Below are 26,720 nucleotides of genomic sequence, written 5' to 3'. Positions count from 1 at the left end.
GATTTCATGTTGGAAGTGCTTAACAGTTTAAACTGAGATATTCTCCTTTTCTGAAACAGTCTTCTGTTTAAACAATGGAAGATGCCAAGGTATAAATTTAAATGGTGGTAACAAGCTCGTCTTCTTTCACTCATGGAAATGATTTTGATCAAGTTGATGCCTTTGCTTACGGAGGAGGAAAGGTCAGGGTTTTGCCAGCAATTCCCTTCCAAAAGCAGCTCTGAGGAGTTTTGGGGACCCTCCAAAACAGGGTAGAAAGTATTTTCAGAGCTTCAAGGTGAAGAACAAACTGGCACACACACTCCTCTTTCATTAGTGGAGGTGTTTGGTGGATCAAAACTCTTCTGTAAATGCAAGGGCACCAGCTGGAATTAACACTGCTAATTGACCCATGTGTAGATTATGCTATTTTCTTTTTTAAAGGCTATCTCCATTTTGTATGTTTAATAACTAGACAGCCCTGGCAAAGCATATATTCACATCTGCAATGATTTTACTTCAAAATGAATGATCTGTTTTTTTTTCATTTTACGAGTTTACAAGATACCGGTACTTAATTTCCCAACCATAAACATGCTATGCTAAGAAAGTATGTGGTTATCACCAGGTTTACCAATAGCTGCTTAGTGTGTGTGTGTGTGTGTGTGTGTGTGTGTGTATATATATATATATATATATATATATATATATATATATATATATATATATATATATATATATCACTGAATGAGAGTTAAAAATGTTAGGGATTCTAACTGAGATTTTGCATTAAGGAAGTGCAGCTATAGCTATACCCCAGCTTCAGCATGACACATTCATAACATAAAATGTGAGACATCCCTACATCAAAGGACAGGCTATGGAACACACTACTTCACCCTTACTCTAATTAACACCATGCCGCAGGCTTGGAGAAAGAGAAATGGCACACTATAGCAACTGCTGTTTAGGATGGCACGTGCATTGCAAGTGTTTAAAAAGGTAAGCCTGTGTGAAACGTTTACAGCTGGAAATTTAAGCAAGCAAAAGATGTAATTTAGTAAAATACGTAATTTTTTGTTAGCTGTTGTAGAGTTGGTCATAGTTCAGACTGGAAAATGTTCATGCACATTAATAAAAATATGTATCTTTTCTGGTGGCACAAGATTAGACTATGATGAACATGTTCATTCAGATTAGCTGATTATATAAACAAACCACTCCTTTGGGGTGCCTTTTTGTTGTTTTCAGTTTTTATTTTTAATATGGGGGAGGGCCTTAAAAGGTGGAGCCTGCCTGGGCCTCAGTATGTGCGTGAAGACCTGGTGAAGGAAAAACAATAAAACGGAGGAGAGAAGTACAATTTCTGCTGTGCAGCAACAGTGATGTTTCTAAGAACAATAAGGGGCTGAGGATAACAATTTCTTCTGCACAAGAGATAATTAAAGAGAAAATAAAAATAAGTAGGAACTTAACACAAGAATGGGCAACAATACCACTTTGACAGAGCTGTACTTGATGCAGGAGCTAATAGGCTCCTTGAACCAGCTGCGTGCAAATTACAATGTCATTAACTGAACACAATTTACAGCCAAGGATATATAAATGCTCTTAAAAATGTATTCCCCCCCCAATAAAAGGAGAGTATATTCTGATACTTTCTAAAAATTTACTTCTACTCAAAGTTGTTCTTACAACAGTGATTCATGCATAAACATCTCTCACATCCTGTTGTCATATTTATTATTTCATATCACACAACTATTTCTATACAATTGTAGCTCTCAGGAGTTTCCCAGATACAGTATAATTAAAATTAGATGGACTATACTGGATGACTTAAGAACGTTCCCTTACATCCACAAGAACCTTTTGTACCTCTTGTATCAACATGACTAAAAATTTAAAATGAGCCTTTTACTTGCTTCAACTAGCATTATTGGGTCTTGCACATACTACCAGATTTGCATGAAGTCACCACGGCCAATACAAGGATTTGAATATCGTTTGTTAACAAGAGTTCAGTCGTTCCTTCAAATCTTTCAATGGAATGTATTAAAAATGCCACTAAGACCATTCCAATGCCACTCATTTACAGTGTATGCTGCCTGTCTCCTTTTGAATGATAATGTGGGTGAAAGTTTTTTCAAACTTCTCTGTTCTGCAACAATAATTAACAGTGTATGTATAGTAAAGGGAAATGGAGAAGCATACACTTGGAGATATACATTGTACAAGAACATTTCAAAAGGTTGTATTACTTCCTTGGCTTAGACTGAAGCAACTACAGCTTTTATAACTTTTCCCAGTGTTGACAGAGAAGCAAACAATTTTTTTTAGTGCTGCAGATGGCAATTATCTCTGTCTTTTCCTATCATTGATCTAGATGTGGTAGTGCAATTGATGGGAGTTGGGAGTCCAACACGTTCCCTATTCCTTGTGCTCTACTGTAGCAAATGCCTGCTCTCAAGATAACTCCTAGTACTCAAGTTTCTGAAATGCTGATATTTAGTAGGCTCAAACCATTAAACATAGAAATGATTACACTTCCAGCTCTTCTTTTATGATATAAAAATGCAATAATATTTCTCAGTTTACCACAATGGCATACTAAAATTGCATTCCGTGGTTTTTTTTAAAAATAAAATAAAATTTGAGAATGTTACAGGTGGGTAGCCGTGTTGGTCTGCCATAGTCAAAACAAAATCGAAAATTCTTTCTAGTAGCACCTTAGAGACCAACTGAGTTTGTTCCTGGTATGAGCTTTCGTGTGCATGCACACTTCTTCAGATACACTGAAACAGAAGTCACCAGATCCTTAAATATAGTGGGGGAGTGGGGAGGGGTATTACTCAGAAGGGTGGTGGGAATGGGTGATAGGCTGATAAGTGTGGAAAACCTGTTGACGACTCTAAACGGCTGCAATTAGTCTTGCAGGGAAAGGCAAGGGGTGAGATGGTTAAAGATGGCTTTGTTATGTATAATGAGATAAGAATCCAATGTCTTTGTTCAAAATTTGAGAAGCACAGGTTTGCCCTGTGTTCCCTATAAATCACGCTTATAACCTTGAATATACAGTACATTAAAATGGCATGTTTATAACTTATAAATTTTGACATTATATATTACAGTTGCTCAAATAAATATCTATAGTTTTATTACAAAGTCAGCAAAAATAGTATACTCTATCATAAAAACTTCAACAAGATGGAGAAATACAAATGTAAAAGTTTACTAAATTTTGGATGCAAGTTGCAGTGCTCTGAATCAACAATCATTGGATTGTGCCATTCTTCTTTACTAAAGCTTATTTTCATCATTTTTGACAAAACAGATTTATTGACCTACACACAGAATCTAAACCATTAAGTTCAAAAGAACTGGAAATCCTGTTCTCTACTGACTGCACTCTCAGTCTGTTGCAGTAGACAGAATTACAGTATTCACATTGCTCACACTGCTGCTCCAACAAAGTAATCAAAAAGAGCAATGTGCTGGCACCAAACTAAAAGGCCCTTATAATTGCCATGTTTCAAATTCCATTTAGTCAGCCCCTAGCAAAGAGGCTGCAAAACTCTTTAATAAATCATAAAACCAGAGGGGGGAAATTAGGTCATCTTGTCCATCCCCCAACATTTTAAACTTGCATTCTCCATTGTACCTCTGAATACTCGGTCAACTTGTAAATGATTCAAGTGATTGGATTTTTACTGGCCCCCTGGAGAAACTGCTCTATAGTCCATGAGTGAGCTCTTTCCTGATAACACTGTCTCCACCTATTTACCCATTTTAGAGGATAACATATATATTACATTATTATATTATAATATATTATATTATATTATAATTGTCATATTATTACCATTACTATTTTCACACTTTTTGATAATTTAGCAAAAGGCTTTGCATTGTTTACTGATCCCCACCACCACAAAAACCTTACAGCTACTTGAGAAGCATTCTGTAACCCATTATAATTTTCTGCTATCTATGTAATTTAGGGGCACAAATGAATGAAAATACGTTACCTACAACAATAGTAGATGTGTGCGTGCACAAAGTTCCGAATTGGAGTGTGATTATTATTTCATTTATTTAGTAGATTTATCTCTCACTTTTCAACTGGAGCCTTTGAAGCGGCTATCAAGCATTCATGAAACACAACACATGCTCAAGAAACAAAACAAAAAACAACCATGCCCCCTGAAGCAGAAACCAGCTTCAAATATTCCTTCCTTCACGGCAGTTGCTAAACATTAGCTCTTATGATGGTCAGCCCAACTGAAACAGACCCTGATGCTACCTTTGTCTAACTCCCTCACTGTCCTCTTCCTTTCCACGGGGCACTTGGTGTCAGTTGGCTCTCTGGTAGCAAGCCTTGACGTTGCTTTGATATCAGCAAAAGCAGATTGTTTCCTGGGCAGCAATATTGGATTGGGAGGGGGTGGAGAGGACAGTGAACAACCAAGTAGGTGACCAAAAAAGCAGTGCTACTGAAGAGATGAAAACAATGTAAATATTTGTATTTATTTATAAAAGTATTTATATACTTTTATAAATATCAGGGTGATGTACGACAAGATGTATACAAATCATAAAACACCATTAAAAACAGTGCAAAATAATCATTAAAATGACTGGCTAATTGAGAATATTTTAAACAACTGCTTAGGCTGTCAGCATAAAAAGGTCTTCAAGAGATGCCTGAAAGTCAAAAGCAAGGGTTTCTGCCGAACCTCTGCAGCAAGTGTTCCACAGCACGGACGAGTGACACCAAATCCCCAACTTCTATTGGAGGCCAGTTGGGCCTCTGTATCTAAGCGAACAACCATCAGTGTCCATCTGGATGATCTCAGTAACTAAGCTGAGACATAAAGACTCAGGCAGTCTTAAGCTATCCTGGACCCAAGTGGTGCAGGGTTTGTATATCAACACATGAGCTTTGAACCTGACCCAGTATTGTATGGGCCTGCAGTGCAGACCTTCTATCAGAGGTATCACATAATGTTGGAGGTCTGGCCCCATCAGCAGCCTAGACACTGACTTACGCACTAGCTGGAACTTCCAGACCAGGCCCAAGGGCAGACCACATAAAATAAACATGTGCTGCATACAGATGATCAAAGTCCGAAGTTATCATAAAGAATACGTAGAATGCAGACTTTATGCTTGGTAGCTTTTCTCCAGTTTTTACACATCTTAACCAAAGAGATACAAGTGTGGAAGTACACATTGTATAATATTTAATGTACAATTCTTCCAAATATCCAACCATGGTTATTTACACCACACAGGCGTGTAATGGTCCTATTTTGAATAGAATCATAGGATTGCAGAATTGAAAGAGACCTTGAGGGTCATCTAGCCCAGCAGTCTGCAATGCAGGGATCTTTTGTCCAACGTGGGGCTTAAACCCATGACCCTGAAATTAAGTGTCTCATGCTCTACCGACTGAATACATTTATATTATTGCAAAATTGAAAGTGAACAAATTTCTTACATCAACTCTTGTGTGAAACCATGCTACTTCTTGTTCATTCCAAACTGATTGCCCTTCAATTTTAAAGCAATTAGCTAAATCCTGGCTCTTGTAGTGTGAGACACCATGAGACAAGAGCTATCTTTCCACACACCATTAGTGATCTTATCTGCTAGTGCTATTATATTCTCTCTTCAGTCAACTCTCTGTTAAGCTGAAGAAACAATCACTATTTCTTACATTAGCAGGTCCACACCTCCTGTTATCTGTTTGACCTCCTCTGTAACTGTTCACATTCTAATGTACTCTCCTGAAGGTGATTTTTATATATCTATCAATGGCATTTATAGCCACACTTTAGTAAAAAAAAAAATCTTAGAGAGCCTACAAAAATCAGTATTAAAATAGTTCCTGTCCTCAGGCTTACAACCTAAAAAGACATCACACATAAGGAAAAAAACAGAATGAGAGGGAAGAGGGGAAAGCAAGCTCAAGTTCTTAAAGTTAAAATTAGAAATAACAAGAATTTAAAATTGTATTTTAATATCTCTATTCTATATCTCATATTTATAATTTCTTTTTATTTAAAAATATATTTATCTTCTTGAAATTATATCTAAACAGCTGGAGAAATGCAGTACATGTAATAAAATTCATTTGCACACAAAACATCAGTAGTAGGAACAGCAGAATATTATTTCTCTTCTTGGGTTGCACTGCTAAATGACCTTGAGTGGTTATATCGCTCACTGCTTTCTTTTTTCTCCTCTCTCCCATCATCTATTTTTATCATGCATCTCTTCAATGCAGGTACCACTGTGTATGGTATTTATAGGCTCTTATGCATTAGAGATTCCACAGAAGAGGATGAGAAACAGAACCGTAATTTCAAAAGGACTTACTGTTCAGAAGTACCATTAAAATTGGAAACTACTCATATTCTGATTAACACAGGTTTTGGCTTCAACTTAAGATTGCCTTTAAATAAATATGAACTGCTTATATAGGCATGAATTCAATCACCAGATACCGATCCTGAGTTGGACATGGTGCTAACAAAAACAATCCAAGTCTGAAAGTAGAGCTATATACACTGGAGGAAAGAGCTTGGATTTGGGCCAGGGCCTGACGTGCCTTCAGACTCCAAATAAAATATTTACGGGGAGCCTGGGGTGCCCAAATTCGATAAGTGGTGCCATTCAAATGGTGTGTGTGCACCACATATTGTGATCAATTATGTGGGGTGGGGCTTACCTGCCCCTCCTATTTTATGTAAGTTGGCACCCCTGCACACAATTACCTCCATGGTGCAGTGGTGTTTGACACAGTGTGTGTTGAAATCCACTCACTGAAGGATAAACGAGGCCCTTTGTGTAGTGATACATTAAAGAAATGGGCTGATGCTATGACGTAGCACCCGAGGAGTGGTCCGCAGCAACCAGCATGGCCCTAATGATGTCACTGGCCCATACTGGGTATTGCTAGACACTTCTTGGGTACTAAACTAGTGGCATCTGCACAACAGTATTCAAGTCACAGATGTTCCTCCTACTCTGATGTCCTGAGTAGTGTTGTTATATTTTACAAAGAAAAAAATTGCTCTCTTTAGGCTTTAATCTAGGCTTTATTTAGGCCTAAATCAAAACTAAACAGTCATGCTTCTTCCACCATATATAAAAGAGTTCAAAGCTACCACAGAGGAATAGCAGATTCTTTTTAATAAGTGTTCTGACATGAACTATATTTCTGTTATCACACACATGATGCAGTTCAGAGAAGCATACTTCTCCCACTGCTAATTCCTAACCATTCAGGCAAGAACAAATCTATATAAATAGATAAAAGGAACTTACAAGTGTCTCTCATACCTCCTTTTGCCCCCATTCAAAATTACCTGCTCGTCCAGTTTTTAAAAACCTCCTAACATCCAGTGTTTGAGGGAAAAGGTCAATTGAATGCCAAACTAGCTAAGCAATGTTTCAATACTTCAGTTTCAATTTGCAAAGGGTTTCGTAATATGTGTTTGAGAAGCTAAGAGCGCAATAAAAATGGACACCCCCTCAACATGCTTCCATGTGCTGTAAATATCTCGTTTGAAAAGGTTACAACAGAAAAATCCATGGAAAAGATGAAGAAGTCAGACCAAAAATAGTTTTTTTTATTCCAATATTAAATCTGAACTAGTAACATTACCTTTCCTTCAGTTTCCCTGTGACAAAAGAAATCTGCCAGACAAAAACAGCTCCCAACACTTGTCATACTAAAAGGAGGCCCACTGATTTCAGTGAGTCTACTCTCAGTATGACTTAGTTGGATATCACCCTAAGAGTTTAACCTGCCTTACCAATTACATACATATATAAATAAATAAATACACACACACTCTCTCAAACACACACACACATACAGGAGCTGCTAATGAGCATAACTATTGGCCATTGTACCAATTTTCTACAGCTCATGAAGAATATGCATTCTACTAATTTCTTAGTCAATATACATATTCTCCAACATTTTATGAATTCTCTGGCCATTGTGCAAATGCCCCAACAGAAATTGGGGAATGTGCCTATCCCAGCTACATTTTTACATTCTCTGGGCAATAGTGCCTGTTCTCAAGAAATTATGCATACATGACCTTGGTTTCTATCCCTAGTTGAAAATTGGGCAAATCATTGCCTGCAAGCTGGAAGCAGCCTGCAGTTGAGAAGATATACACATTGGCCAAAGCCTCTTGGAAAATATGCATACTGACTGGGAAATGAGTACAATTCTTTCTTCATGGACATATGTGCACATTCTCCACAAACTGAATGTACACAATGGCCAGTTATGTGCATTAGCTGTTCAGCGCACATTCCCCCTAACATATGTACAATGCACCCCTGGAAACAGACTTTACATGATTTATCTTCTGTGGAGAATACTGTACTACATTCTAGTTTAAATTTGCAATCATCATAGAAACTATACCACAGAGCAGATACACATATTTTAGTTTTACAGTGTGATATTAAGGTTGTGGTTAAAAAAAAAAAGTTCATAAACTTTTGGTTTCCTGAAATCTGTTCTGATTGTGCAGATAAAATAGTACAGATAGAATTCTACAGGATATGCTGTTGGTGTGTGAAAACAAGCAAGATCCCAGGATCCCAGGCATGCACTTCCAGATGGTGGAGATGTCAGGCACCATCCTGGCACCCAGGCATCTTCACTTGGTTGCAAGTGGTCGATAGCCAGGTGCAAAATGAGCCTGGCGAATTTCAATTGCCGGGTAAAAGCAATCCATCAATCTAATACATTCTGGTGAAATAAGTGAATCCCAGTTCTAGACACAGATGGAATGTAATCATATTTACAAAGTTGTATGTTTGTTTCAGGTTGTAGAAAAATAAAAGAATTTATGTGTTCAGTCAAATGGCACCTTGCTTTACTTGTTCATGATTGCTTTCAGAAACAATTAGACTGAATTATTTCTCTCTTTTGTTAAACTTAAGGCACTGGCCTGATCACCTACACATGAAATCATATTTACATGAGTTCACTTGATTTAATTGGAGTTGCTGCACAACAAAATATGCAATGCATTTCAAAAACAACTGATTCACTAATACTAACACTAGTACTAATACTAATAAAGGGACGCGGGTGGCACTGTGGTCTAAACCATTGAGCCTAGGACTTGTCGATTGGAAGGTTGGCAACTTGAATCACCGCAATGGGGTGAGCTCCTGTTGCTCGGTCCCAGCTGCTGCCCACCTAGCAATTCGAAAGCATGTCAAAGTGCAAGTAGATAAATAGGTACCACTCCGGTGGGAAGGTAAACGGCATTTCCGTGCACTGCTCTGGTTTCGCCAGAAGCAGCTTAGTTATGCTGGCCACATGGCCTGGAAAAACTGTCTGTGGACAAACGCCGGCTCTCTCAGCCAGTAAAGTGAGATGAGTGCTGCAACCCCAGAGTTATACACAACTGGACTTAACTGCTAGGGGTCCTTTACCTTTATACTACTATGACTACTAATATTAATAATAATACTAATAATAATTTCTTATACCCCTGCCATCTGACTGGGTTGCCCCAGCCACTCTGGGCTGCTTCCAACAAAAATATAGAAAATATTAAGAAACATCATAATTTTTAACTACACAGACACACACAGTTTTGAGAAAACTTCTGCTACAACACAACCATAATTTGAAACATACTCTAATTTCTTCCTATCTCAGCACTTCCTACTTATTTACTTATAATACAGTTATGTGGTTCACCTGAACCATATAATCTTGTAAGTGTATTTTGTGCCATCAATGGTCTCCACAGACAACCTTCTCATCTTAATAATGTTGCTAATACATTAATGTAAAGAGAAATACATTCATGTATGTTGCTGCACATCTATTCTTCAAGGACAGCTTTGCTGACTCAACCCATTACCAATCCACATTCCTTAATAAACAATGAAATTGTCATAATTATCATTTGGGGAATAAAATTATAAGTACATGGGCAATGAACACTGCTTTGACCTTTTGTCTTCATCTCAGCTTGTTTTATTTGCAAACACATATTCAAGCACAAACTCCGCATTCATCTCTCCTAGTCCCTCCTTCAAATGAATGGCCAACAGGGAAACAGTAGTCACATCTATTTAGCATTACATATTATGATAAAATATGGCTCAGACAGACTGTCTCACTGCCCCACCCTCATTTCCTTGAGCCAAAGTGATGTCATGGTCAAAGCAGCAATAGGGACTCCATTGCTACAATTCTAGAGACTTCTGTGTCTCCACCCTCTTTTCCTATAACATTAGACTACAGCAGCAGTTAAGGACCGCTCAAAGTTAGCTTACAACATGGCAGATATTTCCTGCAATAACAGATAGTTTTATAAATCATCCACTGGCCTCATGAGGGGCTAGTTCAAAAACAAAGTGATATGAGTGTTGGTGGCATTAATATAATTAACGACAAAACATTTGTTCCCCCCATGACAAAATGTATTTAAGGTGAGTGCTGTTTCTACCCATGGGCCACTGTTATTACCAGGAAAATGACCACATTAGGTTGCAACCATGCTGCCAGCCACACTGTCAAGTGGAAACTAGAAAAATAAACTTGTAGCAGTTTCTTTTCAGGATAGGTTGTCTCTATATCCTGATGTATCAATTTTACTTCCACTCTAGTGCTCCAGTTCAATTCAGTGGTTATTAAGATCATGATTAGGACTGACATCCTAAATACATTTAACTGGGAGCATGTCCCATGAAACCAACTAGGCTTACTTTTTCATGGAATGTAAAAGGCTGCTCTGTAATATCACTACTAGCAGAGTACCAATATCACACTGAAATGAAATGATACATTTTAAATGAAGTAATCTGGGGCAGTTGAGTTTGCAGAACATAGTATTTCCCTTTTAGCCTCTGTAAAACAGAACAACATAGAACAACAGAGTGACAGGTGTTAAAAGTGCATTTTTAAACATTAAAAACCACCAGTTAAGTTTGATAACTGAAGTATAAAACTATAGAACCAGCAACTAATCTTATACATTTTTGCTCAGAAACAAGTCCCAAGCACTTCAATGAGACTTACCGGTAATAGATCAGGCTGCCTACATGAACACACCTTTATTCATCCTAGTCCTCTTTTTAAAAATCTGTATTTTAAGTAACAAGTGAATATGAAACTTCTCTAGGGTAAAGTCAAAGCTACTTTTTTCCAGAACAAGAATAAATGTGCTTTCAGTTGCAATGAAACTGATGTGAAGAGGACTAAATTAGTCCTCTGAATACAAATTTAAGCTATATTAACTATGTATCAGCTAAAATCACTATTCAAACAACTCTAAATATGTTTTATAGAAGGTAATGAAGCAGTCTACAAAAATATCGCATATGTAACTTTTAAAAATTATTGAAATATTTTTAAGCATTTTAAAATAAAATCCAGCCGAGTTGATATATTTAAGGTCTTTTAACAAGAACAAGCTTCCTTGCGAGTTTCAACCACATGCTCAAAGATAGGACATGAAACCAGTTTTAAATGCTGGACAAAGTTTGATAACTGAACCACACCCTTTAAATACCAACCCTTCCCTCTACTTGCTACTATACTATGCATTACACCGTCCTCAAACCCTCAGCATCAAGAGGATCTTCATCATCACAGGCTGTAGAATTCACCACACTCTGCGGTCTGGTAAGCGGTGGTGATCAGCTACTGAGTCATTCTTTCAAAGTAGCACTTAGGAAGGAGGAAAGTAACACTTCCAACCCTAACCCGCGATTTAAGCGCTCCGCTTGATTCCCAACTCAACTAGCCCTCTCCCAGCGCCTCTCTTTTTCCTCCCCCATCGCACACGTCTGATTAATACCAGCTGTTTCCCTCGATCTTTCCGTTTAAGCTCGCAGCAGCTTCTTCTTCTTCCCCAACTTTAAGCTCAACTCTGCAGCCGAGAGACATGCAGCCATAGGGAACCTTGGGATTGGGAATGCAAAAGAGAGAGAGGGAGCAGGAGGAGACAGCGCTTCCACTGCAGAGGTCCAGAGCTACAATTTACTATATAACCACACCCACCGCATTGCAGAAGCCACGAGCTGGGGAGAGGCGAAGTGGGGAAGGAGGGAGGGGAGAGAAGGAACAAGCAGGAACCCACGGGCGGGCGAGGCGGGGCGAGACATAGCAGGATGCCAAGGCCAGTTCCCAGGCACGGGCTGAGGGCTTCTTTCCCCGTGCCTGCGGCAGACTCTGCAAAGGAGCTAACCGCCCAAAGTTGAAGGAGGCCCAGCAGGTAAGCAAGGAAAAGGGATGCACGATGTTGTGCTCAGCAAAAAGTCTGTCTTGGAGGAAACCTGCTACATCAGACCACATGGCGTTAAAAGGGAGGGGAATGGTGCCACTTCCCCCACTTTGGGAGAGCCATCCTGCTACTGATGCGAAAACTGCTTCATAACCACCACCGCCGAAGTTTAGATAAGTTTTTTGAGGGGTGGGAAGGGTGTTTGTTTGTTTGTTTCACATCACATCCACGTCCCTCCACCTTTCGGCTCCCTAACGTTACTCAATAAAAGAGTACCACAGCCAGGAAGGACAATATTGCCATACCTACTGGAAGAAATGGAAAAGGCCAGTCATGGTGGGCGAAGGAAGGGGGCAACCTCGAGAAGATGCCCACGCTTCTGCTGGGCACCAAGAGAAGGCGCAGTGGGGGGCGGGAGAAGTATGACAAGCAGGACCATCCTATCTCCTAGGAGTTAAATGAAAAGCTGTACAGAAAGGTGACAAGGCCGCGAAGCCAACTGGGACAGCCCCATGCTGGATACTAGATGGGCCTCTGGCCTGATCCAGCTGCGCGCTTCTTAGGACGGGCACTGCTGAGGAAGGTAAGCAAGGCAGCCCCAAGCACCCAGCTGTCACGGTGAAACGGAAGGGCAGCGCAGGCAAGAAGGACAAAAGCTTCTTGGTACCTGGGCTCGGTCTGTGCAGGTTCTTGCTATGCGCGTTGAGCTCGTCGCGCCCGATGCAAGCGCCTCTTTCCGCCAACTCACGGCAACCCTCCTCGCTCGCTTTCAGGCCCAGACGACAGCGCCCTGCCCCAGCCGCCCCACTCCCTTCTTCCAGAATTCCTAAGCCCCAGGCAACCCCGGAGGGGGAGGCACTGCAGAGCCACAGCCACCCATTCGCAGCAAAGTCAACTCACGCGCAGATTGCGAATGCTGCCGGTTCGCTCCATCCATCACGCTCCACCCGCGCGCGCGCGCACACACACACACACACACACACCGAGCCCCCGGCCATTCCGGCGGCGCCCGGCTGCTGCCTAAGCATACCTTTCCCCGGCTTCCAAGGTAGACCGTACCTTTCCGACTTAATCCCCTGGCCATCCCCTGTTACCGCTTTATTCTGCTGCCTCACCCCCCCCCCCAGCGCCCTTCCTCCCAACCCCATTCATTTTCCTAAGTCTGTAGGGAGACCTTGGCCGGCGCTAGCAAATGCAGCAGGCAACGAGTTCCCCGCCTAACTCCGGCGCATATAGCTCCAAGCTCCTCAAACCAGGGGGACCATCAGGGGCCAAGGCCACGAAACAGCCCCTCGCTCGGGGCGCGGGGAAGCGGCTTTCCTGCCTGCCAGCTCCCTCGCCAGGGAGGAAGCGCCAGGAGGGCAGCTGCCCACCCCGGCTTGGCGTCCTGCTGCAGGCCGAGTGCATGCGAAATGTTCAACCACGGACAACTGTTAACTTAAAAATGGCTTCTGGAACATGCATCGCGATTCACGGGAGACTTAAATCAATCGGAGCAGAAGGCGAAGGCCTTCGAGAGCCCCCTTTCCCTCCCCTCCTTCCCACAGCAGAAGGAACGCGCGCAAAACACCACGGGAATAACGAGCAACCGCAAAGACTCAGAGGTCTGTGTACCTTGTCAAAAAGAGCGCTGCAAGGAGAGGAAGAGCCGGGACTCGGGATCCAAGTCGGCTTCCAGCACGTCACAAGGACGTGCAGCAGCTGCAGCAGCAAGAGCCACGCGTCAGCGTCAGCAGTAGCAGCAGCAAGCACAGCGAGGCTCTACCCAGGACGAGCCCACTGCGTTTTTCAGCAAATCAGAATCGTGCAGACGCCTTCCCAGACCCCCGAAAACGGAAAGGAGAAGCAAGATCCTGCCAGCTCTTTTAAAAAAAGAAGACGACGAGCAGAGAAAAACTAACCTTCCAGTAAAAAAAAGAAAAAGAAAAAAAGACCATATGCTAAAAAAGAACCCACCAAACGCACTTTTGTTCATCAGCAATGCAGATGTCTGGATTTACAAGATCCAGCTAATTTTGGCCACATCTCCTGAGCCAAACATACCCAAAAGTCAATGGTGCAATAACACAATTGCAGTTAAAAGGAATAAGATCAGAAGCTGGCTTGACACAAGTCGACAATCTAGTGGCATGCCTACAATAGTAATAAATACTAGCACTTCAGTTCTAAACACCTTTTACTTGGAAGTAGGTCACATTGGTTTCAGCGCAACTTACGTTTATGTAAGTATGATAAGGATGTCACATGTTAACGCTACAGAGTGTTCAAAGCATTTTACATACCTGATCTTGCTATACTCCTTAAAACTCTGAAAGGTAGGTCAGTTTATTGCAGGTAGAAAGGCTACAGCCAAAATGGATTGTCTGAAACCACATTATGAAACTGGCAGAAGCAAGATTCACAGCGCCTAGGGCTTGCCGATTAGAAGGTTGGCAGTTCGAATCCCCACGACAGGGTGAGCTCCCCAGAGGCGTACCAAGCTGCTTGGCTGCCGGGGGCAGCAAGCCAAGCAGCACCCCCGGGGGTGGGGCGCCGCTCCATAGCGTATGTGTCATGATGCATGCGCAACGGACCGTAGCCCAGGCAGACTGCGCATGTCCGCACATGCGCAGTCTGTGCAGGCTGCTGCAGACATGCGCAGTCCGCCCGGACTCCCAAGCCGCCGCCCTGCACCTCTTCTGTGCTGCGGCTGCTGGGCAGCGGCTTGGGAGTCGCACTCGCGGGGGGGGGGGTGGCACAGAGTGTCACCCTCCCCAGGCTGGAACACAGGGCACACCGCCCCCAACGCCCCGCCCTCGCTACGCCACTGGAGCTCTCATTGCTCGGTCCCAGCTCCTGCTGATCTAGCAGTTTGAAAGCACATCAAAGTGCAAGTAGATAAATAGGTATAACACTGTGGTGGGAAAGTAAATGGTGTTTCTGTGCACTGCTCTGGTTCGCCAGAAACGTCTTAGTCATGCTGGCCACATGACCTGGAAGCTGTCTGCTCCCTCGGCCAATAAAGCAAGATGAGCGCTGCAACCCCAGAGTCATGTCAGGGGTACCTTTACCTTTACTTCATAGCTCAGTCTGCTACACCTTCTCATAGCTTGCTTCACTGGCCAAATTAGTAGAAACCTGCTAGTTTTAGTGTCTCAATTGGCACACAACGCTGTCAAAACCATGGCTCAGCATGAACGATAGTTTGTGGTTACTTGAGCAAAAATAACAGCAGCAGCTTTACTTCTTCCCTGGTTCTGCTGCTGCTGCTGCATTACCAGGAGCTAACCCATGGTTTGGCTTAGCTTTAAGTGTGAACCTTGACTCATGGTTTTTGTCTCCCTCAAATCACAATCAGTAAGCCAAGATCAAGACTTAGCTATAGCTCAGCTACAAACCTTACAGTGCCTGGGTGTGCCCTTCATATAGAAGATGGAATATGCAGAGCAGGGATGGGGATCCTGTGGCCTGGTGTTGTTGGGACTCCAACTCCCATCAACTGTAGCCAACAGAGCCAGTAGTCAGGAATGATGGGAGTTGTGGTCTGTTCTCACTCCTGTGCTAACACTGGAGTGTCTCATTCCCAGTGCATATAGCTCCAAGCACCTCAAACCAGGGGGACCACCCTGAAGTAGAAAGTGGCAAATGCTGCTTACAAAAAATGCACCTTACAAAAGGCCTGCAGGTCTTATACTGGTAAAAATGGCCCCAGGAATGGAATGGAATGGGGTATATTTGTGCAACAAGTATACTCTATCTGACCAACTCTGTGGAGGTTGTATTATTTCTGGTAATTAGACCCCCAATTCTGTATGAATGTATCTTCTCTGGGGACTGACTGGTTAGAATGTCAGGTATTGAGTTGCATTGGAAGTACTATGCATGTATGATCTCATTAATCCTTACAACAACCTTGTAAGTTTTCTAACTATTACTTAAGGGTCTGCCAAAGGCCACCTAGTGAGATTTGAATCATGGGTATCCCAACTCCTAGCACACAATTCTAGTCAACACACTACCTTGGCTTGCAAAGTACTGTCAATGAGACCTCTGAACCAAGTATATCAGCGCCATTATTTATATTTGTATTTTCCCCTTCCTCTAAGGAACTAGGGCATACATACTGGATTCTCTTTCTTTTTTTAAATGAACTCAAAAAATGGGGGACAGGAAAGGAAAAAGGCTAGAGAGTAGTTCACACTCAGGGGCAGGAGGGTGGGGTTGGGCAAGAGACAGAGATGAGTCAGCCTGCTGAAGAAGCCAGGGAGTCTGCCTCTCTTGCTGTGACCAGCTCCCCTCCTGCCTGGTCTCCAATAACATGAAGATAAATGAAGAGGGCAGAGCAAAGAGAAACAAGACGATGGAGTCTTAGGCTGCTGGGGAAGAACCTTAGAGAGCGGGAAGCTGGGGATATTCAGTCCTCACAACTGCCTCATTCGAGCAAGACCTACTGGAAAGAGTTGCTGCCATCACTAGGTCTGTGCTGTTTTGGTTTTTTTGAATAAAGGGTTAACTTCAATGACACCGGGTGTTTTATTGCTGAGCTGCCCCTGGTCAGCTCCTGCTCCTGACAGCAGGCAAGAAACAAAAGGCTTATAGAACAGTGATCCATTTTTTGAATATATTGTGATATAAATTGGTATTATAAAGGTATAAATTTATATTAATTAATTAGGATAGGAATGCATGGTACACCACATGTGTCCCTTTGAATTCCAGCCCACCTGGTGCTTACAAAATGGTTAAGAATACAATACTTTCTTATTGTTAAAGGCATGGAACATTCCTCGTTCTTCTATTTCAAGTAGAGAGAACACCATATTCACTTTACCTATGTATGCAATCTCCTTGCCGGGGTAAACAATCTTACCTTTGTTCTCTTCTTCTGAATTTCATTCCTTCCTTTTTCTTTTTTAAGAGATGAGATCACTGGTCTGTACATAATGTTCCAGATGAGCATGAGCTATTGATTTGTACCACAGACTTATAATAATTGGCTGCTTTTTTCCATATTATTCTTACTGAATCTTAGCTGAGCAGTAGTCTTCAATCAACTGTCCTCAATTCCCCTTTTAATAAGATATCAGAATAGGGGTGGAGTTGGGGAGTTACTAAAGCTGCAAAACTTACATGGCAATATTTACTCAAAAGTAATCCCCACTGAACTTAGGCTTTGAAGAATACATTAATTTCATGCATAAATATTGTTTTACCCAGTTTAAAACTTCTATCGTCCAAAACTTGGCAGACTTCTAGCTAATATTACATAGAGACTGGTCTGCCTGTGATGACTCAGTGGTGGTAACCATAGCTGTCAACTTTTCCCTTTTCTTGCAAGGAATCCTATTTGGAATAAGTGAATTTCCCTTAAAAAAGGGAAAAGTTGACAGCTATGAAGAACACATATATGCACATGTTCAGAAGTACTTGTTTCTTTACTATTGTTCAGCTGCTTCAAGTCTGATACTACAACCGTAAAGTGCATTCAGAAGTAACGCCCATTGAGTTCAATAAGGCCTACTTCCAAGCAAGTGTGCATAGGATTGTATCCTATGCCCCTCAATGAAAACAGGTTCTGAGATTTAGGTGTGGTGACCCCTGAGTTTATTTATATTTAGTAATAGCATTTACCCGCCTCTCTGCTCAACTTAGTTAAATTCCCTCAATATCTTATTTGTAGTTTACTATTAGGGATGTGCACAATCCTCAAGGTTCACCTTGTATCTGCATTTTAAGTAAGTAAGTAAGTAAGTAAGTAAGTAAGTAATCTGGTATATACTCAGTACTCTCTCTGCTTCAATCTGTACCACTCTGTCTAAAATGAAGCTCTGTGCGCCCCATTATTAGAGCAATCAAAAATCTGAAAATCACCTATAACTTTTACTCTTTTTGACTAGTGGATAGAATTTACAGACACATTAACCCTTCTAGCATGGATTCAGCCTTTCAAAATTCATTTCCCCACAATAATCCTTTACGAGAGGGGAGGGATATTGTGCTCTTTCTTACTGTAAGATGAGTGGTATGGAATCTGGCTTGTACAATTTTGAGAATTTTGCAGCTTCATCTCAGACCTTGGAGTCCTTGTGCTTGGACACATCCATAGCATACTTTTAAAGTGCTGTCCTACCACTTTAAGCAGTCATGCCTTTCCCCAAAGAATTCTAGGAGCTGTAGTTTGTTCAGGGTGCTGAGGGTTGTTCCCCAAAACATGTAATTATTGGGTGCAACTTAACACAGTAACCATTTTTCTTTTGATCTTTACTGAGAAGGCAGAAGACAATTCAGGAGCTGTTGAGTAATTAATGAGATCTAATGTGTACTCTTCCTTTGCTTCATTTATATGCATGGATTATGTACTGTTCTGAAACTACAGTAAATTTATGTGCAATAAATTATCCTAAGTAAGTGGAACTATAATGCATCTTTCATTGCTTTAGACAGTGTATTACTTAAATAAATATACCAAAACTATAAAAAAGGAAAAAGGGGTCTCTCATTTTCACCCTCTTCTTTTAAGATTGGTAACATTTTTATCCAGCCTCTTCCAGAAAAATGTAGCACTTGGAATGTAATGCTTAGCTATGAACTGCAACAAGACTTCACATCCCTGTTTTGTTCCATTGGGTAAGACAGGGGAATTTCAGATCAGGCTTCTACTTCAAGCAGTTATGTTACATTCCAGAGCTTTCAGAGCACAAAAGGATAATTTTTGCTTAATTGTGCTTAATGAGAAAAAGAAAACTTTATTGCTAGGTAGGATAGGAGGTGAAAATTATATAAAACTCAGGCAACTATAATTAAATGCAGAATGTAGCCTTTAAGCAGGTGCCCTCCTGATGTTGCTGGACTACACCTCCCACAATCCTTGGCCATTGGCCATGCTGACTGGAACTGCTGGGAGTTGAGAGTTCCTCAACATCAGGAACCCTTCCACCTTACCCTGCACGAAAGTAAAGTCTGCTAAAAAAGAAGAAGTGAGTTTTAGGAGTACCTAACTTTGCAGAATTGTTTTACTTTAAAAGGCAAGTTCACTGGAGTTGCTTTATTTGTTTACCTCCACAGAGAAGCAAATTTCCTACTGCCCATCTACAAAAATCCTAATGGACATCTCTGCATTTTGTTAGGAAATTATTTACTATCAGACAAATATTACAACAGTTGAAGTAGCATGCATTAATCCAAGGACATTTTACCAATTAGGAATATGTCGCATAATTCCTGCATTGAAGACTCAGGTTATTGTTTATGGAGTGAGAAAGTGGATTTTTAGGAAGAACATGGCTGCACATGTTTAATAAATACTTCATATGCCCAGAAACCGGAGGCCTCTAAAAAATAGTTTAAAAACCACAAAAGAATAGTTCCCGAATTCAGAGCACTTTTGAAGGGATATCTAAGTTGAACTATCAGATTTATGGAGAAAAAATAAATAAAAAGCAATTTAAGATACATTTAAAAATGTTAAATTAAAACACACACACCAATTTTGTGCTACACTTATACTGAAGAACAATCATGGTAACCTCTGAAAACAATCAGAATTGTATGTAGCAGTTTTGAATATAACACTTGTGCATAATTAGCACCCTTCCTTTAAGATCTTTTTATTATGTCTGCACTGAAGATAGATTTATCTTTGTATGTTTATATTTCCTGATTATCATACTGCTTGGGCAGGCAAGGACATTAGGCTATGAAACAGAAATAGTTAAATACCAACTTATTTTTTCCATTTCATCAGGGTGTTTTTCTACAAATAAAATCAACTGACTTCAGTGGAATTTTAAAACAGGTGTACTTATTATCGTTATGGCAGTTTTTACCCTTCCAATTTATTTGTGTGAACTGACAATTTGTTTTAAAGTATTCTGGAAACTGATTGGATTTGGTAACCAATTAAAAGTAAAACGTGATTAAGGGTTTTAAGCATTGTGCTCTGCTGCTGTCAATGCAACTTTGAACTCAACATTACCATAGAATGTAATACCCCAGCTACAGGGCTGATTGTTTGAAAGTGCTGAAACAGTAGAAATGAGACCTCTAACAAGTTAACAGGACATGCTGACTGCCTGCCTCAGAAAACAAAACCAATGCCACCATTCTTCCAAAGAATGCTGCTTCCACAGAACATGACAAATGCAAAAAAACCATTATGAAAGTTATTGGCAGAGACATAACAGAAGATAGATGAGAGACAATTATATTGTTGGAAAGGAACCGAGAGTCTAATCTATTAGTTTTATATAGTACTATTATACAATACAATCTATTAGTATTAACTAGAATCTAGTTACCGGTAATCAATCAATAGATACACAAGGGGTGTATCTAAAATATAATACCAGGCTGTGCAAAATGTTAGCTCTACTCAGAGTATACCCACTTAAATTAATGGACATGATGGGCAGGACAATGCAAGCCTATGCTGGCTTTACTCAGTGTTGGAACCACCATATCTGCAGCCTCATCGTCCATGCCAGCCAGGGGAGTAGGTAGCAAATTCCTGGACTCACCTAGAGCTGGTACAGTGCGGACTGACTCAGGATGTCTCAGATCTAGGGTTGGCTCAATGCCCCCACTCTCTGCAAGTAGAGACTAGTGGGGATGGGTGAAGGAGCAACGCCCTCTCCAACCCACCACCCACAAGCTGGAGCAAAGGAAGGTTGGATTGTAGCCTACTTTGTCATTTGATTTCACTGTATCTACTGCAAGTGCAAATATAACTTATTTGGATACAACCCAATGATTTGGATCCCTAACTTCCATAATTGAAGCTCTGCTCATGGGATAGGCCTTTCTCACCCTTCCCTTCCTGTTGCAATGCACATCCTCCTTCAAAATTATTTCTTAGGTTTGGAAGATCTTCCAAATGAGTATGAGATATAGCATGGATGTCTGCTCCCCAGTGGTAAGGGACAAAGCACTGCCACTTATTTCAGGAATGATTATGTTATTTCTCAGGGCATTATTTGTCCTCTGCAGCCAAATAACTTTGAAAACTTTTGAGTCCACCAAAACTCTTCATCAGGCTAGATGTTAATTCAAAGCTGGGGGAAGGGTGTGAGAAGAGAGCTGGCCCACTAATGAATGCATAGTATCTGTATTGCAATAAGACTTTGGATTGCTGTCCCCCCTCCACTTCCCCCCAGAACAAAACAGGGATTTACTAGCTGATTCCTAGTCCACAATACAGGAAGTGGAGGATATTTACCGGTAACCACCCTAGTAACTATTGGTGCCGTCACATAACACCTGCCTTGGTAATCTGCTAAAACTGGTAACTTGTACTTTGACAAAAAGTAATTTTATAAACTACAGAAGCTTTGGGAAGCTTCCCAAATGCGGGCAGGGGACCTCTGGCCCTCCAGATGTTACTGGACATCAGCTCCCACTCCCCTAACATGGGGCTGATAGATATCTGGAGGTCAAAATGTTCCCCACCCCTCTTCCTGTGTCTTTAAAAAAACCAACAACAGTTCATGAAGTTTGTGAGATAGGAGACTGAAGCAGGAATGATTTGAGCACATTATGAACAAACACTTTCTGCTAACAGAATTGTCCTCTGTTTACAAATAAGCACCTGTAGATTCAAGTCTGTTTCCCCAATCAGAATATCACACTGTTATATCTAAAAATATAACTGGGACCTGATGGCGAATATTTTTTTTATTAACTATCATCTAAAAATAATGAAATTATTTTTATTAAATCATTCAATATCTCTCCTGCCCTTTCTCCCAAACACATCATGACCCAGCAGTCACATGCAAATCTGACATGAAACTGAGAGACTCCCCCCCCCACATCCTTAAAATGCATGTCTGGAGAGACAGCATCCATCCAAATCAGTTCTTAGGCCCACTTTTGAATTTGTTTATCCACAATATCATACATTAATGAATATATCATAAGAAAATATTTAGGCATTTCTATAGCACCTAATCAACTGTGTCCCCATAGCAATTCACAATTTTAAATCCACATTATGTGGATTTAATGAAACACAAGAATAGAACTAATGCAATTTTCATGAACATAGAAGTCTGTATTTTAAGCACCCCTTGCTTACAGAAGTTTAGATACTACGTGAGCTCTCTCCTTACAGATACAGGTGGAATCTATATTTTAAAAGTTCTGAAAATGCTTTTTAAAAAGCTTTAAAAAAATACACCTAGTGTCACAGCTGTACAGCTGAGTCCACAGCACTCATATGAAAAGTCATTTGAGTAAATAAAATGTGTATATAAGCAGCTGGCTGTGACTGATAAATTGGCCCTCAATGAGATTTCTATCTGTTTCACTTCATGAAACTATAGAACAGGGGGTTCCCAAGTTTGGGTCTCCAGTTGTTTTTGGGCTACTATTCCCATCATCCCTGACCACTGGTCCTGCTAGCTGGGAATGATGGGAGTTGTAGTCAAAGACAGCTGGAGACCCACGTTTAGGAAACCCTGCTATAGAACATAAGTCGTCATCTTTTGGGTATTTTTAGGGAAGCTAAGGATTTCACAAACATTTTTAAAGTTTGTAAGTCATCTTTATCATATATTAATTAACATTTACACTAACTACATATCTATGCAGGTTTTCTGTTTGATAGACATGGAGATACTTTGGGCACCTTAATTTTATTCATTTGTTTATATTAAAAGTTAACAAGTTAGTAATAAAATGATTTTTAAAATTTAAAAAATGATCTGGGACACTAATTTTCTTAGAGAAGTTTCACATTTCTCTCAGTACTCTTAAGTACTTAACAGTTTGACCTTTTTTTTTTTACTATCCCACAGAGAAAAATACTCCTCTTAATCCCTTTTTCTTAGCAGCTCTTTACTACCGGTATTTCCATGTTGCCCTTTCTGAGAAGTGCAACCAACAGGCATGATAGGAAGAGCAGGTTCATTATGCACTTCAGTTCAAGTGGCCAATTAACTGCTTGTTGCTAAGTACAGACTGAGTACACAAGAAAATGCCAATGTTAGAAAAAAACAAAACCCCACACACGTGTCATTGTAGGAGAGTTATTATTTATTATTTCCCTTTTGTATGTACCAACATGATTTACAAAACATATAATAAAAGCAGAGAAAAATAGTTTTTAAAACAGTACAAAAATAACTCAAGATGGTTTATAAGCAATACAGCTAACAATACAACTAAGGCAGAAGCCTTTGCATCCAGTTGGGAAAAGCTTGTTGAGACAAATAAAGTCTTCAGTTGTTTTCAGAAAGTGCAGATAGTGGCCATGTGTTGGACCTCAACAGAAATGCTGTTGCACAGAACAGGGGAAGCCACACCATAAACCTCTGCCCTGAGTTACTATGGAGCAAGCTTCTGATACTTTGAGGACTTGAAGGAGAAAGTCACTCTAGCCATCATCCAGGCTGTTTCCTAGCATGCAGCACTGCACTATAAAGGTAAAGGGACCCCTGACCATTAGGTCCAGTCATGTCCGACTCTGGGGTTGCAGCGCTCATCTCGCGTTACTGGCCAAGGGAGCCGGCATACAGCTTCCGGGTCATGTGGCCAGCATGACAAAGCCACTTCTGGCGAACCAGAGCAGCGCACAGAAACGCCGTTTACCTTCCCGCTGGAGCGGTACCTATTTATCTACTTGCACTTTGATGTGCTTTCGAACTGCTAGGTGGGCAGGAACTGGGACTGAGCAATGGGAGCGCACCCCGTTGCGGGGATTCGAACTGCTGACCTTCTAATCAGCAAGCCCTAGGCTCTGTGGTTTAACCCGCAGCACCACCCGCATCCCTATACCAGGTAGTAAAACATGCTCCACAGTTTTAGAATGGGTGCTAAGGATTGCACCATTCCACATCAAGATTAGGGCTTCTGCAGTATCACCAGCTCTATGCTCCACAAATAAGACACATTCTTAAAATTTTGCAGCCATGTTCTCTGCTGTATGGTTAAGATTTGTCAGCATTACTTGCAGAGGTGTAGGAAGGTCAGGTGGTACCCGGTGTGGAAAATTTCTTGTCACCCTCCCATTGATTTCCCCCCCCCCTTGCAAAAATGGTTTTATGTTATTTCATATTTTCTTACAAAGGAATAATAACAAGTAATAATAATAATATACTTTTATTTATATCCTGCCCTCCCCGGCGAAAGTCGGGCTCAGGGTGGCTAACATCAGATACATAACATTGGTATAAAATCAAACAATAATTAAATTACCTCCTAAGAACATCTCACGACATAGGAAAACAGCCAAGTAAACAGCTATTTTGGTGGAGGAGGGTCAAGATATTAACCGATATGCATGAAATTTCATATACTGTATAGCTATATAATCCCTAGTTTAAGACCTTTGGAGCAGGCATTTTAAAAAAAAAAGTTTTTTTATTAACCGCCCTAGTAGGGCAGTAATTGTTCCTTGATAATTTGTCACCCCCTCCATTATGCAACATGGGGTGGTCCTCTCCCTATGCCCCCCTTGCTATGCCCCTGATTACTTGCCTGTTCTAGTACGCAGGGACATCATACAGGGTTGGACTAGAAGACCCTTGGGTACCTTCCAACTCTATGATGCTATGTGTTATTTGAAACATCTATTGCAACATATTTCTGTGCCTTTTCCTATCCAAAATATGCTAGGCATTTGCTAACTTCATTCTACCCCCACATACCTTTTCTTGTTCTTCCTAGCAGAGGTATATTGATGGTGGTATAATTAAAATACTTATGGTGGTTGTTCCACTGGAAACACCCCACAAAGGTAAGTGATGGGTTGGAGAAAATGTCTTGCACCCTTTGCAACATGCTGCATACATATACTGTCTGGAGAGAACCACTACAGGGAGTTTTTCAAACAGGCCTCATAACAGCTATTTAATTGTAGGCTACTTAGATTGTCAGTCTGCTTGTGTTGCTATGCAACAAGTTCTTTTTAGAATCTTGGAGACAGTACCTGAGAACTGTCTTGATCCATAGAACACACACTTTTTTTGTTTGTTTGTTTGTTCATCCATCCATCCATCCATTCATTCCCTATCCTGCCATGTTCCCTGGCCAGCTTGGGTGTTGTTATGTTTTTAGGTTCTCAAAGCTGTACAAAAATGCATGTAAACTATAATAACCTCTTCAGAAATGTTTACTCTTGCATATATATTAAAACTGCAATCCTATGCATACTAATCTAGTTTCATATCCTAATAAACTAAATAGATATGTATAGGATTGTTATGTTAATCACAGAATCAACCTCATTTACTTGTTCTACACATACAATTGCTCTTCGCAAACTTTTCAGGTCTTTCATTTTCAAAAAGGTCAAAAGCTAGTATTGTCTTCATTACATTGAAGCATTTGTTCATCTCTAATGCAGTGGAATAAATGCTTCATGGCATGGCAGTCACAGTTTCCTACACCAAACAAGTGAAATACTAATGACATTCTCCAGCTCAGTCTCCAAACTGATCCACAAGTTTTGCATGCAATGATCAATTATATACTCAGAATCTCAGCTGAAAATGCATGGCCACAACCATCACTTTTGTGTTCATGAAAGGATATCCTACAAATCCTACAGTCAAGCTGGTGTGCAATATTTTTAAACACCATACAAAAAGGAGGCCCTTTTAATTCTGTAAAATTAGTGATGTAGGCTCAGTGTAATAAACTAACCTACTTAGTCAACAGCATTCAGGCACAAAACCCACAAACTAAATTAAAACACATCTGGAACCCAGCCAGGTGGGTGGGGTAGAAATAAATTATTATTATTAGTAGTAGTAGTAGTATTTATTCTAGCTAAGATAGACATAAATCTCGGGGATGCCACATGTCAGGCAATTATAAAAGCTATTCTAGACCTCCCTTTTCCATCCCCTTACTGTACAATACCTAAACTAATAAGTCCTCTCTCTATATATTATTACCAATTGGCTATATCATTCAGTATAAGCTCTAACAAAATCGACCAAATCATCTATTCTGATTGACTGGTGTAATCCTGCGTTAATTCATTTGAAGAACATATAAATAAATGCGTAAAATCAAACAAAACCAAAAAAAGAACAAGCTGGATATGAAGCCAAAGATTTATGGAATTGTTCATAACCATGTTTGGACCTAAGTTTTACAAACCGAAGCATCTGTACACACAACAGATATGGCAATGGGAATAAAGAGTGAACATTCATGTGCATACTTTTTCCTGCATGCACACTTTAAACTATCTTTCCTTTAAGTGGAACCAGTGCCACAAACTCATTACATGCTTGTTCTCGCAGGTCTCATTCACCAAAGGAATAAACCTGGTCCTTATTGATAATGAGGCCCTAAATACGGTAATTGTGGTCTCTTGAAGAAATTATCTTGGCTAAATAGTTTGATAGGCAAGTGATTACTGACTAAATCCTTATTCATTTTGCTTCATTTTCAATGAAAATAATAAAGGCCATACAAATAAATAAATAAGTTACATCAATAGTTGTTCTTCCTCATGCTGTCTCCACTGCT

General features: G+C 40.5%; 1 protein-coding gene and 1 pseudogene across 20 annotated transcripts in view; one reads left to right on the top strand and one right to left on the bottom strand.

The window, feature by feature from the left end:
* EPB41L3 (erythrocyte membrane protein band 4.1 like 3) overlaps positions 1-26,720 on the bottom strand; it is a 123,202-nt gene that overhangs the window by 66,557 nt on the left and 29,925 nt on the right. For 17 of the 20 annotated variants that reach the window (XM_033154943.1, XM_033154948.1, XM_033154950.1 and 14 more), the window contains exon 1: positions 13,878-14,004. The exons of 1 other annotated variant lie outside the window; for it this stretch is intronic. The gene's annotated coding sequence lies outside the window, so the exon portion shown is untranslated. Of the gene's footprint in view, positions 1-11,837; positions 12,007-13,877; positions 14,005-26,720 lie in introns of those variants that run through there. 2 more of the 20 variants (XM_033154964.1, XM_033154945.1) reach the window with 2 other exon arrangements.
* The window catches only part of LOC117049807, a 108,692-nt pseudogene continuing 94,761 nt past the window's right edge, over positions 12,790-26,720 (top strand).

This window comes from Lacerta agilis, chromosome 7 (assembly GCF_009819535.1).
Source record: "Lacerta agilis isolate rLacAgi1 chromosome 7, rLacAgi1.pri, whole genome shotgun sequence".
NCBI classification, from domain to species: Eukaryota; Metazoa; Chordata; class Lepidosauria; order Squamata; family Lacertidae; genus Lacerta; species Lacerta agilis.
This window is presented reverse-complemented; position numbering and strand designations above follow the sequence as displayed.